Source organism: Bemisia tabaci, chromosome 2, assembly GCF_918797505.1.
Source record: "Bemisia tabaci chromosome 2, PGI_BMITA_v3".
NCBI classification, from domain to species: Eukaryota; Metazoa; Arthropoda; class Insecta; order Hemiptera; family Aleyrodidae; genus Bemisia; species Bemisia tabaci.
In genome coordinates, this window is record NC_092794.1 from 14081128 (window position 1) to 14087169 (window position 6042).

The 6042-nt window shown below is 41.5% G+C and overlaps 1 non-coding gene across 1 annotated transcript; it reads right to left on the reverse strand.

Moving 5' to 3' along the window:
• Positions 1-5208: 5208 nt before the first annotated feature.
• Positions 5209-5281, reverse strand: TRNAV-UAC (transfer RNA valine (anticodon UAC)). Its single transcript has one exon. It is a non-coding gene; the product is annotated as a tRNA-Val (tRNA).
• Between the last annotated feature and the right edge of the window lie 761 nt (positions 5282-6042).

Here is a 6042-nt window from a genome sequence, read left to right on the forward strand (position 1 = left end):
CTAAATTACATAACGCTCTGGGGGGAGAGAGAGGGTATGACCCTGCATTATGCTGCGTTACAAGGGGTAGAGAGGTCAGTGCCAGCGTGACGTAATCCTTTCTTTTGGTTAAAATCCCACAGAATCCAAATGCATCATCCTAATTTCTCATGAGAATTGGCTTATGAGTCATGAGTTAAAGAGCTTGTTCCCGTGTGTGTCCACATCGTCGTGTCACCGATGACATCACTGGCGCTTCAAATTTCCCATTCACTCTTACGACCCGAGGACCAAAGAGCACACCCCTTCTTTCCCACTTGTCCGTTTACCAGAAATAAGTCCAATTTTCCGACAAAGATGGAGTGAATTTTCCCTGGGCGGCAACTTGGCGGAGCAGCGAGACGAGAAGTACGCACAAGCAGACGAGGACGGCGACGAAATCCGACGGATCCTTATAAGTGGCGGCTGGCAACCCGCAGGTCCTGGTAGTCGCCGGTGCCTACCTGCCCCTGTGCCGGAGCAGTGGCGAACGCGGGCAAAGGCCGGTCCTTTTCGCGGGGATCGCACGAAAAACGAGCCGAGTCTCGCAGTTCCCAGGCCGTTTAGACACCCCGCATAATGTCTTAATCAGACCGGGCTGGTCTTCATCACCGCGGCTGCCGCAGCGGTGGTGCTCACACGTAAGCTGACCTTATACTCCGCAGTGTCCATGCCCGTCCGTAGCGCTCGCGTTTTTATACCTCGTAAAATTACATAATCGCTCATAAGTCCGCGCATACGGCCGCGCCGGCGTTGTCAAACGGATCAGGCGCTTTTGTCCTGGAAGCGTTCTTGAATTTTGTTCAAATCGGGGTGTAGAATTTTACTGTTGTTAAACCTATTGTCAAATTTCATGGGTAAAGTTCTGCCGTGCTAAGGAAAAACGCCGTAAGAACATCCGAGAGTTGCCAGTTTTTCTCCGATAAAATGTTTATTATTGAGAAAAATTATCAATATTTTCCCTTGAAATTTTTGGACTATTTAAATCAAATTACAAACGAAATTCCCTGAAAAATCGAAAGAAAATGCTTATAAATATTACCGAAAATTCGTGATTTATCAAAGGAAATTTGGCAACGTCTGACGTTTACGGTGTTTTCTCTTAGCACGGCAGAGCTGTTAAGGAGCCAGCAATGGCGTGGCCGGGAATTTTTCATAAGGGGGGGGGGGGACTCGACTAGCAAAAATGTCTCAGTTGGGGGGGGGGGGGGGGGGAGCGGGCAGGTAAAAAAAATCTTGAAAATCGAAAAAAATTACTATTTTTCTCCACTCATAGACTCTGGATCCCTCATGTTACGCCACTAGAGCCAAAGAGAACATCTTCATCCCTAAAATTTAGGATATTCATCTGTCTCCTCCCCCTGCTCATGCTTGAAAGACCCTCTCAACAGAAAAACCTCGAGCCCGGTATCATCGAGTAAATGAATTTGCATACCCAACAAAGTGAAGGAAATTAGAGTAAATCCGTTGTCTCTTACTCAGCGGACTGAACATTCAAATCATAGTGCGCTGATGCCAGCGCGGCGCCGCGCGGCGCACTATGGTCTGGGGGCGCCGAATTGTGGCCATAAATCAGGAAATGATCAGAATATCATGAAATTTGGTGTACTTATGTTTTTTGGGTCGCTGAATTCAAATCTGACCTCAGTTTTAAAAAATTCTGAAATCCAAGATGGCGGCAGGCCCTTGAAACCAAAAAATTAGAAGAAAAGCCAAAATATGATTAGAATACCAAACTGAATGTCAGTTTAATGTTTTGAAGGTTGTCTCACTATAATATGAAATCTATTTTTCAATGATCAAGAGGTTATCAGGGCAGAAGCCCCAAAAATACGTATTTAATCCAGAAAAATAAGAGGAGAAGAAATGATTGAAATTGAATCAAGTCAGTACTATGTTTTTCGGTCTATTGATCCTGACTGGAGCGTAAGTTAAAAAAATTGCACATTCAATATGGTGATATTCGTGTTAGCAAGACATATGGCATTAGCCCTTTAGGGCGCCCCCTCCCCGAACCAAAAATTGTCCCTAAAAATTTTCATTTCTAGCGATTTTTTAAAAATAATTTACTCTTTGATCATCAAACCCTGCTAGCAAAATTTTCTAGATATACTCAATACTACTTAGACCTAAATAGCTTTGACATTCTTATACTCATTGGAGGCTGTCAACCATTCTGCGCTGATTTTCATGGTTAGAATTATTATAAAGATTCTAGGCCTAATGAATCGTGGCCAAAAATCCGATTTTTGAAAGTACGAAAATCTGGCAATCGAGCATATAATCCTTATCTACATCCTTTAGTAGGTGTGAAATGACCTATCAAATCTTATGTAATTGTTTTTACGATCAGATATATGGTGGCGAACTTCACATCCTCCGAGGTAAGTAAAGAAACGTGAGAATTTAAAGTGCACGTTATCGTGTATTGCCTTGTGTCGTTTTGTGATAAGTTGGCGTAAATCCCCGATCAAATATGGACAAGAAAGGTGAAAGTAAGTACTTTTTGATGGTTTAATCGTTTTTAGTGTTAAGATTAATTTTATGACCACCATGAGACTCCAAAGTTTTGTCCTAATTTAGGCAAAAAATTGCCTTCACCTTAAGTTTTAGTTATCACTAACACGAGCTAACACGTTCTCATCAGTGCAAGAATGTAGCTCATATGTTCCCTCTAACAGGATATCATAGGTTTTTTTGCATCTTTTTGCCTCTGGGGCCTTCAGACCCAGACCCAGATCAGACCCTAAAACCTTGCGGATTACTATTCTCGGGTTGCCTAGCCAGGAATTGAACTCGGAACCTCTTGATCTTAAAGCCAGCACTGCAACCACTACGCACCACAGCGGGCCGAGTTAATAAATTTGTATTATGTATACAGGCTGAAGAATAAAAAAAAATACCTAAGTTTTATCCACCATTTGTCGTTTTTCCGGAGAAAATATTATTTTGCTTAAAAATGAGGTTTTTTGCAAAAAAAACTTTATTTTCCGGAAATCTGGCAAGTGCTGGAAAAAAACTGATATCATTTTCGGATTCAGCAGCCTAAAATACATATGAATCACCCTATTTCAAACGTTGACCTTGTCTCATCTCTCTTATCTCCTTCTGCAATGAAATCAGATTGCGCAGAAAATCGTATAAGTCCTTCACTAAAATGACCAAAAAAGGCCCCAGAGGCAAAAAGCGGCAAAAAGCGGCAAAAAAACCGATGATATCCTGTTAGAGGAACATATGAGGTACATTCTTGCACTGATAAGAACGTGTTAGCTCGTGTTAGTGATAACTAAAACTTAAGATGAAGGCAATTTTTTGCCTAAATCAGGACAAAACTTTGGAGTCTCATGGTGGTCATTAAATCAATCTTAATACTAAAAACGATTAAACCATCAAAAAGTACTTACTTTCACCTTTCTTTTCCATATTTGATCGGGGATCTACGCCAACTTATCACAAAGCGACACAAGGCAATACGCGATGACGTGCACTTTAAATTCTCACGTTTGTTTACTTACCTCGGAGGATGTGAAGTTCGCCACCATGTATCTGATCGTAAAAAAAATTACAGAAGATTTGATGGGTCATTTCACACCTACTAAAGGATGTAGATAAGGATTATATGCTCGATTGCCAGATTTTCGTACTTTCAAAAATCGGATTTTTGGCCACAATTCGGCGCCCCCAGACCATACTGCGGCGGTTAGATTTGACTTCGAGCATCAATTTTAACTCCCCGGAGATCAAATTGCATACCCGTCCAAGTGAAGGAACTTCGAGAGAGTCTGTTGATTTGTAGCGCAGCAGTATAGTAACATTTAGTGCGTTGCTAATTTAGAGACCAGCCGTTTATCGTACTGAACTGTTGGTGGATATCACGGAGTTACTTTTCTCCCTTAAACAGGTGTTTGGCCGGATCCTCCTAACAATAAATCAATTTTTCTTGGTGATTATGGCAACAATCTCTCTTGACGCGATCGCGATGGTCCCAGTGTGTGGGGATATTTTCCCGTGAGCTCCCGCTTTCATTTAATCTATATTTACTCACTTTACTTGACGCAATTTTCTCAGCTTGCGGTCGTTACCATTTCGCAAGGATGCTCGCTTCCAACGCCCTCTGGAGCTAATCCGAGGTGAAGTGACGTCTCGTTCATTAGTTGGCGGGAAATGCATATTCCATGAGGAAGTGACTTGTGCTGCAGCAGGAAACATTCAATAGATGTCATCCAAAATTTGGCTATTTTGAATATTACTCAGTGACGCAGACGGTGCGTGTACGGGCCGGGGGGAGGGGAAATTGGGCATTCCGACTTAAAAAAACCGAAAATTTCGTTCCGGGGGTTCCCTGTTTTCAACATGTTTCTTCTGGATAACTCCTTCAGCTGAGGATACCCCCCGACCTCCTCTATGGTTCATCAAGTTCAATCTTCCCTGGTATATAAGTTGCAATTTCACATCATTGGAAAAATAATAATAACACATATCTCAAGTGCGATATTTTAAAACTTCCGCTCCTATTTTTTGCTGTAAAAAAATGTTATTAATTTATATAACAAAAAATCTTAAAAGGGAGAGAAAATTGCACGAACCATCATAAAATTAGAGATAATCACTCTTCCAACAACAAACTAAGATGTGTTGTTCTAATCCCAATCACAACGTCGCAAATCAAAATATGTGGGTTTTTACTCGTTCACCAGTGGTTTATTCTTACTTGAAAAGTGTGCTCCTACTTTCATTTTCGACGTTACAATTAGGAAACTTTAGTATACTTATTTCAAAACAATATCAGTGCTCAAATAAATTGAAGAAAGATAGGTACCTGAAGTAGAGGGTACTTGGCTTTCTTTTTATCCGCAGTGCAAAGGTATTAACTTTAATTTAATATTTTCCCCATAACTTTGTTTACAAAAAAAACCCCTGAAAATATATAAATATAATTTAAAAAAAAAAAATTAAAATCACAAGTTCTTAATCATTTTCTCTGTAAAAAAAGATTAGGAGACACAAAATTAAAATACGTTAAAGAAAAATTGAAAATTAAGTTTTCCCTGAAATATTAATACGCTACTTTTCGGAGTCGGGTTATGAGTTCCATCATTAGCACCCTCTCATTTTCTATTCGGAGAGCCGTGATGTAACTCGGATGCAAGATGGAACCCGAATCAACAGAAACACCTCAGGTAAAATATTTGATTCCGGCCAGGATCGAACTGGCGACCTTCTGCGTGTAAAGCAGATGTGATAACCACTACACCACGGAACCGCTGTGTCGATGCGGGCGAAAACTAAGCCTCATAAACGCTACGGTGTAGGTAGACCAGGGTATATTGATCTCTGCGGAGTCCATGATCTCGAGGCGCCGCGCCGCGACGCGAAGTGACGTCACTGCCTCTGCGCATGCGGCGTCGCGACGCCCCCCCTCCCGCCCGCCATCTACGCTACATTACTACGCGTCACGCTCATAGTACGCTTCATAACGCGACGCGGCGTGGAGGGGGAGACGAGGGCGATGGTTTCATTCATGAGAGCGCTGCGAAAGCACCGTTGGTGATTGGCGGAATGGATTTCCAAGCGAATTCTCGGTGATCATTCACGGAAATTGGGTGGGTTATCTGACGAGAGGCGTGCCGTCAAATTTTCAAACATTCAGTTTATGACGGAATACTAATCTTTGTTTGTGGATGCGTCCATCGAACGATTCGACCAAAATTGCTCCACAAACGTTCGCTATAACATTTGAACTACATTTTGCAATTTGGGCCTGTAAATTCCGGCCCGGTTTAAAAACAACGTATGTGTCATTAGTTTCCCTATGCACATAAGTGTTTTTTTCAGATGAGCCAGAATTTATAGGTCCAAATTGCAAAATGTAGTCCATTTGCCGTTCTGCTTTAGTAGAAAAAGGGCGTATGTTCCGAGTCATCTCTCTTAACACGGGATATTTTTGAATAATAAAACTCAATAGAGAAGGCACAAAATATGTGTTTTAATATTAATACTTATGCATTGACTGGCATACAAAAA